This window comes from Notothenia coriiceps, unplaced genomic scaffold, assembly GCF_000735185.1.
Source record: "Notothenia coriiceps isolate Sejong01 unplaced genomic scaffold, NC01 NC01_scaffold00031173, whole genome shotgun sequence".
Lineage (NCBI taxonomy): Eukaryota > Metazoa > Chordata > Actinopteri > Perciformes > Nototheniidae > Notothenia > Notothenia coriiceps.
In genome coordinates, this window is record NW_011363874.1 from 37,126 (window position 1) to 49,500 (window position 12,375).

Consider the following 12,375-nt stretch of genomic DNA (forward strand, 5'->3'; position numbering starts at 1 on the left):
CCCTGCGTAGCGCCCCACCACCGCCTCAGTTTAAACCAGGACGCCTCAGGCTCCAATTGTTCTCTAAGTCACAGCCGCTCGCGGGAGAGCTTTCACAGCATGCGTCGAGCGTCCTCCGTAGACGAGATCGAGGCCATGAGGCCGGACTGGGACAGAAAGAACCGCCAAACCAATATCCGGCCGGGCAGCACTGGTGAGGAAGAGCAGCTGGAGAAACACACAGCCTATTGTATTGTATCCCCTTCAATTTTTACATTACTATCCGTGTGTGTTTGCAGGTGCAGTAAACAGTAAGGCGAACATCTTGAACTCCACGTCGGACTCGGACCTCATGCGTTACCGCGCCATTTCCAAAATCCCACACATCACCCTCAACTTTGTGGATTTCAAAGCTGACCCTCTCCTCGCCCTGCCCTCTGGGGAGATGGACATCACAGCTCCCTGCAAACTCATCGACCGAACGCACCACGTCACAGAGAAAGTCACACAGGTAGGACACAGTTTGTGTGTGGAGTACAACGCACGGTGAAAGGTTGTGATTGAGTCATTTGTGACGATGTTGGCCTAAACCAATCTGGTCCATAGCTAACTTTAAGCTCAGGGGAAATGTACTGAATAGCCTTCGACATCTCTTGGACATTAGCTAATGCACTTAGCGACTGCCAGCTACTTCCACTCGCTTTAATCTGACACATCCTCCTGGGGAGATAAGACTTTGTTGCACCAGCTCAAGCAAATGATAATGAGATTGATTGAGCTCTGATGAGATAGTGGTGTGGCGGTATTCCAATTACTGGTAATTGACTTCAGAATAACAGAGAAAGGACTTATGGGACGGGTGAAGCAGAATTCCACTCCAGGCTGTAAACACTAAATGCTCTCTGGCAGAAGTTGTGTCTCACTCCTGATTACAGTATCAGTGTGGACATCTTATAGCTGTCTTATAGCTTACTGCATTTGGCTTGACGAAATAGAATATAAGTTAACTGCAACAAATATGGGAGGACTGTTATCCCTGTGTAATTGTTGTATTAAAAGTAATTTGTGTTTAGCCACCACCTGGGGTTTTTTCTACATCTGCTTAAAAAGCATTTACCAAAGTAATTCAGTTGAGGAGAGACAGAAGAGGAGACCATATCTGACTTCTGGAGGAAAGGATAGTCTAATTATAACTTATCATTTTACCAGGTGTCTATTTTTCTCAAACCTATAGATATTTTTTTTGAGTGAGCGACACTCTCGTTCACTTTCTGTCTTTTTTTGATAAGTGACTTACTTAAAACTTCCTGTCTGTCAGTTCATGTTTGTGCGTTCACAGCAGAAAGGTCTCAGACTTTTGGTTTCCCATCAAACTGCTTCCTGTAAATCAGTTAAATCAAATACAAGTCTGTTAACTCAGTTTTTTATAAAGCCAATACCTCCTGTGGGATTCATTTGACTTTGGTGAACAGCAGGTGAAACAATTATAGCAAAACATTTGCCATAAGCTTCTTCACACACTTCAGAAAGTAGAAGGGAATTGATCTTCTCTCAAATATTGTATCCGGTTATTCACCCTCGAGTTTCCCTAATTCTTTTTCTTTCATTGTACTTGTTTTTTTTTGGCACTTTGTTCAATCAGAGGATTCTAAATTGAACAAGGAAATACACAGTGAATGCAGAATAAAGCGAAAATATTGAAACCTTGCAAATTGTATTCTCACATGCGTAAGTGTTTTACTCCTAATGGAAATACAAAACCTAAGAGCATGCAACAAAACAGGTCTAAAATTACGTTTGTTTTTGCAGGATTTTAATTAGCAAGATCATGACATTTCAATTGTTACTGTCTGAGTTAAGAAAGATAAGATAAGATATACCGTACATTTTTTCGTTGCAGCAGTATGAAAGTTGGCCTCAGATGTTATTTTCTTAGTATTTAAACATTTATATGCGGCCAGTGAAGACCTGTATTGTGTCGGCATGTTTTTTTAGTCTTGTTTGAACATGTCTCTCGTATGGTGAGAGTTAGATGAACAAAGAGCAACATATAAAGTGTTTCTCTGAGAGCACTGTAGTCTACATGGGGTTACTAATATGAACAATATGAGCTTTCATATTCTGTGAGACATTGTGCTCTCTTTTATCTCCAGATGGGAACATAGAGAAAGAATAATCCAAAGTTGATGATGTAACACAATATAAACCGTTTGTTTACCTCAACTGTATGTTAGGTGCAGCTGGCAGGGTCAAAACATAACCCTTAGAGTATGTTAGTGTGTATGTGTGTGTGTATGCATGTGCATTAGGCCATGATACATCCTGTAGTTACATTGTAGTGCAGATGGAGGAATCAGCACCAGCTGTGTCTCCAAATGCTTTGGTCTGCTATTTATAGAAGACGGAAGAAAACACAAATCAAGCTGCATTTTCACTGCATATACTGTACTTGAAAACCATTTAACATAAAAGAGCTCTTCTGCAATGTTACGCTAGGGATTTTTCAAGTTTTTAAATAGAAAACTCACATCAGGTACTCTGTGAAACTGTGAGAAGTCATGAACATCTCTGCAGAAAGATGTTTTGATTTTAGACCCGTAAGTCCCTTTAAGTTGTGCTTCCACCTGCCTTTTCAACTTCCTGTGGAGTCAAAGGTTCGGCTGGTTTTCAGTCTGGCTGATTTCAGTGTTCACTTTGTTTTCAACTAAAAACAATTATAATCAGTTTAATCTTCAACTGAGCAGTGAAGATCAACTAAAACCCTTCTTAAACTGTGATACACATGATGAATAACTGAGAACAACTGTATTGCAATCTCCCGCCTGTAGATGGCAGCACTATAACAGGTAGTGTGGTGACAGGCCTCCGCCATCCCAGTGGAGCAGAGAAGAAGATGCTGAAAGGCAAACAAAGCTGAATAATTGAAGTGCTCCATAAAACATCTGACACCCTGTACCAGAACACATTTTCCCTCTCATTTGGGATGATAGATGGATGGATGGGGATGAGTTGATGAGAGTAGGCAAAGAAAGAGGAATGGCTTCCTCAGTGTTTGGAGAGCATGAAATGTGGAGAAAAACTGGTGTCAAGCCTGACTGCACATTTGGATGCACACATACACACTTTAATGACACTTAGATTCTACGAGGATGTCCTATAGGGGACACTTGGTTAGCACGAATACACTCCACACACTCGCCCGTCGCAGCTCTCATCCAATATTCCTGACACAGCCCTGTATGGCATTCCCACATACATGGACTATAGGAACACACACACACACACACACACACACACACACACACACACACACACACACACACACACACACACACAGTAGGGTAAACGTACTCGCAAGCGTCTCACACTCTCTTACATTCATACACTGCCTCTCCACACAAGCAGCATGTCTCAACCAACTACACAGTCGGATCCCATGGAGCAATGGATGGAACACACCCCTTCAAGCAGCAAAGCGGTAGGAACCGTCTCCATCTCCTAATAATCTAACAAAAAAACTATACAGGAAGTTTGGGTTTTGGTGCATGTGTTGGTAAATAGTGAAGGCCAGTGTAGAAAGTGCTGCATTTGTTGATGCTGGCGTCAATTTGAGTGTTTATTGTAGGATAGTGTCTTTGATAAAGCATAGCATTACAAACTTTTCTTATTATTTATTCCTCACATATTCTACGGCAGATATTCATGCTTTATTTTATTTGAATGCTATTTAAATTAGGAAATTAGGAAGTCTCACTGTCAGGACTTGGTGTTGCTTTTTGGAACTCTTCTGGCACAATTTATCTTTGAGTGCTGTGTGACGACACCGAGGTCCACTTCCAAATTAGAAGGAGAACATGAGCTCTAGCGAACTTTGTGAACTTTGACAAGATCCAGTCCTAATTACGCAGAATATTCTGCAAAAAGTCCCAAAATTTTGGCTAATAATCTTCCAAGTGCTTTACTGAAATATATATATATAAGTTGGGTCCAAAAAGGAGATGACAGTCTCAGGAGTTCAATGCTGGGCACCCTGGAGGAAATATTGTGAATGGGGGTGGCAAAAAGTAGACTTAATTAAAAATGATTTATTTGGTTATTCTTTCTGTGCCAGTTCATTCCTTTACTCCCCATGTTGAGGTACATAAACTAAGACGTGTTTCCTAACATACACCAACATAAAAAATACAAAATAAGTTTAAATGTCAGATATATTTTATAAAAAACGATATCACCATTTGGAACCGCAGCTACTCTGAGCTTTATGTACTGGAATGAAACACTTACCGACTTACATTACATTAAATATAATGTAGGTTGTGTATATTTCTTTAATGAGCTGGCTTTATCGGAATGAGAGTACTGTAGGAGCTCTCTGTGGAGAAGATGTGACTTCCCTGTATGAAGTGTGTGTTAGTATTTAAATATACATCAGTGAGGGGAGGGAGCAGTGTATTAGACGTCAACCAATATGTGTTTTCAATGGCAGGTAATGTCAATATATTGATGCTGCTATTTTTTTGATTTTCTTTTGTGAATCTGATCAAATGCAACAATGTAATGACAAAACATTGCTTAACTCAAAGGAGCATGTTTTGGTCTCTGTTTCATTAAGTAGATCTGCACTTTGTCTACTGTGCCTCATTGTAATAAATACAATAACTGACCACAGCACATCTGAAAGAAAGGATCTAACAGTTTTGTTACAGTTAGCAGTGCATTTCGAAGCAGATGGCAGCATCCTTTTTCTCTGCGACAACAAAAATTGGTTTACTTGAATTAATTAGAACTAAATAAATGATTATCAGTTGAATGGCCTTCCTGGTTTTGGCACAGTAAAATACTGTTATTAATAAATACTCAGCCTCATGAGTTCAGGCTGCCAGCAATCAGACCAATGTTTATTTGATCTATATCTTCTGTATAAATGTGTATGTAGGTTTTGCTTGACTAAAACACTTCACGACTTTTGGGGTGGTTGCTCGTCCTTCACACTCTCTATGGTACAAGAGCATGGACTGAGACAGCCCAAGTCCTTGTGATGTCTGCAAATGTTAAGTGGTTAAGAGATTATTTTTGAAGTGCAGTCCTGTTTTATTTTATTGTTTTTTTTTATCATCAATGGCCTTTCTTTTAGTACCACGTTGAGCTTGATTATTCTCTTTAAAGGGGTTTAACACAATATGTTCTAACTTGAGCATCTGAAAAATTGGACAACATCTATGAACAGACAATTCCTAATAGTTAGTGATCTTAATAGAACTGACACGGTGAAACATTTAAAGCACATGGTTATGACGGTACCTGTCCCATACGTCCAATGTTGTCCATGTGCCAATTCATTCTATAGATTTAAGTAAGTGTGTACATACAGTACGTGTTGCTGTGGTGGGGATCAACTATTTCAGTAAAGTGTTGACCAGTTAAAACTTTATGGCGGCCCCTTCAGTTGAGTTCTGATCCATGAGTGAGTGGAAGGTGACGGCTGTGAAAACTAGCGCATCTTCAGTAAAACTTTAATTATTTATCGGGGGAAAACAAACGTAAAACAATGTTTTGTGAGAAGATAAAAAATATTAAAGAGACTTTGATTAAAGGTAATTGTCCCTGCATGCCCCTGCTTGATTCTTGTTTGTTGAAGCACAATTTATCAAAGCCGCTCACGATGCAGCCCTTGTTATTCCATTAATTGAATTCCCTACTATTCAAAGTCTGATGATACATATTTGCATAGGGTCATGAGTATGCATGAGCTCTCTAAATAGTGTATGCCGTGAATGATTCAAAAGCAAGTATTTTTAGCAGTGCCACATGTTTTGTGCTGAGAAAGCCCCAAAGGAGATTAACTCTAATGTGCAACTGTGGTTGTTTTTGTGAGGGATGCACCTCTGGCTAAGTCCCACAAGGCTGTGTCTGTAAATAGGAGACTAATGAGTGGAGAAGAGGGGTTTTATGAACTCCAAAAAGAAAGGCGCTTTTCAGTCAACCTGGAGGACAGTATTAACCAGCCCTGTCTGTTGCTGCCTGTGGATGGTGTTATACTCATCTGTGTTAGTTGTTAGAATGATTTCTCTTACTTGTGTCCCTGCTCCCAAACACATCTACATTTGATATGTGGAGACAACAGTTAAAAGAGAAGAAGACCTTTGCAAAAATATCTGACAGGCATAAGTGCAAGCTGCCGCAGTAGATCGCACAGTAAAACAAAAAGAGTATACTATAAGGGATTCTAAAACATCTAGGACTGTTCTTGTCCACACGTGTTATGCACTTGATCCATCATAGAGACATTACTTATGTGGCAAGAAGGCAAAATACATTTGATTTAGTTTGGCTCTTTGCAGTTAAAGTCTGCAGCCACACTCCATAGATCAGATGCTTAAGGCGTTATAGCTTCTTATTGCATTATAATTGCCATATTCCCTCTTAATTTAGGGGACTTTTGCTATTGTGGAGCAGTTTCCAGTGTGATGATACAGTTCTGTTTTGGTGAGAGTGCTGCAGTGACGCTGCTTGGCTCTGTCAGTTAAATGGTCTGGAATGGAGTACAGTCTGTGCATGTGACCCACTCAACCTGCAGGACTGTAATGTAGCCACCCGCTCAGTCGCTCTTCCTCAATACCTCAAGTTGATGGAGTGTTCCCTTCATTTAAGTGCAATGGCCCCCAAGAAAGGGAAGCATGTTGTCAGTGTCTCCAAGCACCATGTTTTCACTAAAATGTCCTCTTCAGCCCTATTCAAATGAATCCACAGGGTGTGCTGTGTAATTATATAGATAAGTAATAGTGGTAATGATGCTACCCAGTTCAGCCTTGTTTTGTGTATTTTTCCCCAGTGCAAAAGTTATTATTTCACCTTAGAGACCATTTTAAAACCCATGGGATGCACTGAGCTTTATTTTTGCTTTGCTTGATCTTAGAGTGTTAATTATTTCACACCAAACGCACAAGTACCCATCATTTGCATAAGGCAGAACGTAGGATGAGGTTTATTCCATTACTCATCCTTTAGAGCAGCCTCACTATTATGGAATATAAACAATCCCATATATATATTTGCTAACCTGGCCTTTCCGTATTGTCTGCATGCTTTGGATTTTAAAACCAGTCCCAGAAGGATAGAAGAGAGAGCGGAACATTCAGAAACTCTCTTTAAATCGTCTCTAAGCTGAAACAGTATACTATAATAATTCCACAACTTAATTTGATCTATTATCTCTGAACTCTATTGAAATATAAACACTGATTCCAATTCCCACAGTCTAATAAATGTGCTCATTCTCAAGCAGCTAATCCATATCTATATCCGACTAATTATTTCCCCTCCTGCTGCTGGATAACATCTCTCTTCAAATCGATTTTGCCATTTGTTACGCTCTATATAAAGTTAGTTGGTTTCAAGTAAATATGGGTGTCTTTGAAATGACACGATGAAGCCCGTAATGGGGAAATAAGGACAATGTCTCTTGATTTTAAGTGAGATTGAAAATACAACAAGATTAACAACTGATGCAAAATATTAGTTTTCATTAAGTTTGGATGGATTAAGTTTTTCTGCTTTAGATAAAAGTATGATACAACTAATACATCTAGGTACTGATCTATTTCTAAGACTTAGGCCTTCACTTGCTGTTAATGCATGGCGTACAAAGTAGGGCTGCCCCCAATTAGTCTATTAGTCGAGACAAAAAATTAGATTAAACTGTTTTTCTGTCTCTGCGTGTGCTTTGAGGCATCAGCCGGAAAACCACTCAAACTTTATTCAGACTCAGAGCTGTGCCTGGTCATTAAGTTAATTTTGTCTGGCAGGAAATCCAAAGTGTGGGATATTTCTGAGCGTGTAAAGAACGAGCCCCACAAGGTGACATGAAACACCACAGATAAAACGTTGCCTTTAATAGACACGCCATCGGAGCGCAGCTTCCTGAAAGCCGGCTTCGTTTCAAAACATGGAACTTAATTATCCCCGACAACGTGTGTTCCCCTTTACAATCCATTCAACATTTTGTTGGTTTCAAACATCAATCTATCATTCTCTGCCTGCTCATTATCAACCTGTGTGTGTGTGTGTGTGTGTGTGTGTGTGTGTGTGTGTGTGTGTGTGTGTGTGTGTGTGTGTGTGTGTGTGTGTGTGAATATATATATAGATGGAGTAGGGAGGAATCCTAAACAGAGGAATAATAGGGAAAGGAAGGAAAGAAAAAGTCCAGAGGGAAAGAAAAGGGGAGAAAATAAAACTATGCAGAAGGAATGATAACAAAGAAGGGAAGACAGGGAGGAAAATAAATAAACATGACAAAGAGATAAACAGAGGAGGAGGAGGAGGAGGAGGAGGAGAGAGGACCACATCAAAGTGAAAGTTCAAAGAGCAACAGATGAAGGATGAGAGGGGGGTTCAAGACCAAACGGTCCACTCCCACACCTTAACCCACTGAGTCTATTCCTCCCTTTATCTGTCACATATATCATCCCTATCTTCTTCCCTCTGTCATTTCCTTTTCTCCTCTTTTCTATCTGCTCTTTGCTCATTTTTAGTCTTCTGTCCTCTTTTACTCTCTCTCTTTATGACCCATTTCCTCGGCCCAGTCCTCATTAATCACAGTGTTGTGGGCTCAGCCTGCCTTCCTCTCTGCCTGGCTGCTCTTCCTCATCATAGCAGGTAATTTGATCAGAGAGGGCTCAAGGTCCCAACAATCAGCAACCATTGATTGGGCTGTCATTTAGCCTGCTTGCGTACCGTATGACCTGGTTGCTTTTTAGACTTGGCCACCATCATTGCTGATGGAGTTGTGGATGTCTTTTAAGGAGAGCTGTCTACATTTACCAGAGCAGACGTCTGTCTGACATGGAAAAGTGCTTTAAGATTGAATTATACAATACATGTGGGTGTATTTTGAAACGGCTGAGCATTTGTACATTATTTGCATCTGTAAATGAATAAAACAAAACTCCAAGTTTACAAAACAAAAATGTTCCCCCTTCAGTTTGTTATTTTAACCTTTTTATGAGGTTTATGTAAAGGGACAGAAGCCATTCTTCCAGTCCCAAGCTGTCAGTTTGACAATGTTTTAAAACAATATTTGGAGCAGGGTGTGTACAAATCAACATTGTTGATGGGTATGTGAATGGAAACACATCCAACCTGCTAACGCACATTTGACTGCATCACAAGTTATGCTTAAGATCAGGAAAAGACACAAATATTTGTATTTTAAATTTCATAGCATACAAGATGATTTTCGAAGCCTATTAAGGCCTGTTGATCTTTCAAATTACTGTCATGGTGTAAGATATGTCGAACACTTAAACAATGCTGGTGAACAGTTGTTGCAGACTGTATGTTTGCTAGTCCCCATATCAGAGCTGTGCTGTCAGTGAATGTATTTTTTAGTGCCACCACAAGGAGTCCCCACAGTTATACAATTCCTAATCCTACACATTGGGGCTTGAAGGAACCTTACCTAAATGTGTAAATTACATTTTCTGAAATCTCATATCTTGGGATCATATTAAGCTGCTTCAGATCGATTCGATTTTGCTCGTTACCCACATGGGAGACGGCCACATCCAGATCGGGTTAGTGAGGCAGTCAGGGACCCACCTCGGACCGATCCATCACAGGGCATGGAGGGGTTGGGGCGGGGCAGTGGGCTCATCTCAGGAGGCAGTGGAGTGAACCAGGGAAGGCACCGCGGTGCTCTGTCACTGACACAGAGGCAGCCAGAAGCTAGTTTTCCATTATTTTCTACGGTGCATTGTCACTGAGTTTCTAATGTAAAAGCACTTGTACTATATTGAAGCAGTTTAGGTGTTTGAACCAGCTTGGAATTAATATTGAACTAGCTTGTTTTCATAGATGCTAGACCAATAATAAGCAATCTAATAAATCATCTTCAAGTTATAAAAGGGTTATACATGTCATAAACAACCTTTAACCCTGATAAAACACATTCACAAGCACGAATACAAACACATACTGTACATGAACTCGTTGGAATGAATTTCCAGAGTCTAATATAATTGAAAGCTAATTTTCCAGGTTCATATCTGTTTTTTTTGCCTCTATTATGACATGTTTCCAGTATATGCTTGATTGTTATTTATTTTTCCTCTTTTGCACCAGTCTGCTCTGATTGGTTAGTTGGCCGGCTTTGTTGTGATTGGTCAACCGCTGAGAGATGTCCTGCCTCTTAGTTCTTGCTCTCCTTTCCTTAGCCTACCTGCATGAGAAAATGAAATGCTTTTGTCCATCTGATGAACAAAGAAGTCTCCTGAATTACACACTATCAGACACAACACGCACGCACGCACACACGCACGCACACACGCACGCACGCACGCACGCAAGCACGCACGCACGCACACACACACACACACACACACACACACACACACACACACACACACACACACACACACACACACACACACACACACACACACACACACACGCACACACACGCACACGCACATCTTGTGTTATGTGAACGTGTGTAAGGTAGTAACACCAGCTGGCCACTTCACTCAGAGCAGATCTGTGTGTGCTACTAAAGCTGGAGGTTGTTCAACACCTTCATGCAACGTGTCAGCATCGTAGCAGCGTGGCATGTCTTCTCTGTTCTGTTATGAGATGCTGCGGAGCATCATGGGAGCTGGGAATCTGTCCCGAGATTCTTGTCAACCCACCTGCTGAGACTGACTCATTTTCCAAAAGTAAAACTCCACAGGAGTCTCTCCTCTGTTCTCACACTTTTGTCTAATCCCTTTTTCCTCTGCTTTTCTCTCACTAGATTTGTCTCCCCTGCTTTCTCTCTCACAACACTTCTCTTTCTCTGTTATTATTCTTTTTTATTGCTTTTAGTTTTTCCCTCTCAGTTCTTCTCTTTGTGTCAGATACAGATCTTGTCATCTTCTTATTATATCATTCATATCTCCCATTACTCACTCAGCACCTGTCCCTTTCTCTATATATTTTAATGCTCCTGACCTCCACAGGCCAGAGTTTAGGTAAGGGGAAAATAGAACTTTTTCAAAGGATTCAAGACGAAATGGAAAGAAAATACAGAATTTGAAATTGCCAATAGACAAGTAGGCAGGGCTGAGTTTTGGAATGGAACAAAGCACGCTGGGCGAAGGCTACAGTTCAGTTTGAGGACATGTCTCCATGGTAATCTCGGGACACTCACATTGTTGCTCATTGCTGCCCCGCTGTTTAAAGGATTTTGTGATAACTACGACAGTTAAATCAAACTCACTTATAAAAGTTCTATCTGGAGCATAATCACACATTACATTTTTTGTGTATCCTACCTTATATTTTTGCGTCATGACTCATGGGCACACCCATTGTGTCACATACAAGTTACACCACATTAGGTTTGTTAAAGTTGAGTTAGTTTAGTTTAGTGTATTGGTTTAGTTGTCAGGGACCATGTACAAAAATAACATACATCTCAAAGAGATAAGATGCATTGTAAACTATTTAAAATGTTGTAGGGACTGCATTTTATTTGGGTTCTACCAAATTTCACTGAAAAAGAAAAAGATGAAGTCACAGGAAAGCATGTGACTTGTATTAGCAACAGCAAATAAAAACGACCCACTAAGCCAGTAAATAAGTTTTGTTTTGGTGTGTTGCACATGCTGTTTCCCTTGTAAGCATGTCGAAGGTTGAGAAATAATGGTGAGTTCTGGGTTTTTGCCTGCGTGTTTTCACCTTTACATAGTGTACACATGTGCGTACATATGGTATAAGTTAATAGAGGTAGGAATAGTAAGTCACAGTGACATACAACTTAGTGCCAAAAGGCGAGAAAGAGCGACATTACAACAAGTAGCTTGACTGTGCACCTGAAAAAGTGAAAAAAAAAAAGACTTGTATGGGATGTGTGTTGTAGGGTTGTTGCGTGCGTTGGTTCGTGCCTGTGTGTGTTATCCATTGGGAGCTCTTGTCACAGCCCAGGCTTATTGAAGCTGTCAGCCACTTCCAGGTTTATTTGTCTACCTTTTTCAAATATTACATGTCTTATGGGAATAAGACAGCTAATATGTAATAAATGTGAGGTACACATCATTTCTTTATGTTCCGACAGTTAAGTGAGCTAAATATTTACTTTGTCTGGTACACATGTTCAGCGTACTTGCTTGGAAAGCTTTCCAACATTCTGGAGGGATAAAGGGGAAAATACCCTTGCTTTCTAGTTGACATTCTGCTTGACTTCACACTCAAAGTCATTTCATAATAACAGCATAAAGCCAGAGCAGAAAATTGATGAGCAAATACTTACAAATACAGTTTTGCTGTGTTTTCTTCCAGCTTCCACACTAGTAATGAAAAACAGGGATAGCACAAAGAAGATTTGGCATGTTTAATCCTCAGTAATTTAAGCTTTGAGAGCTC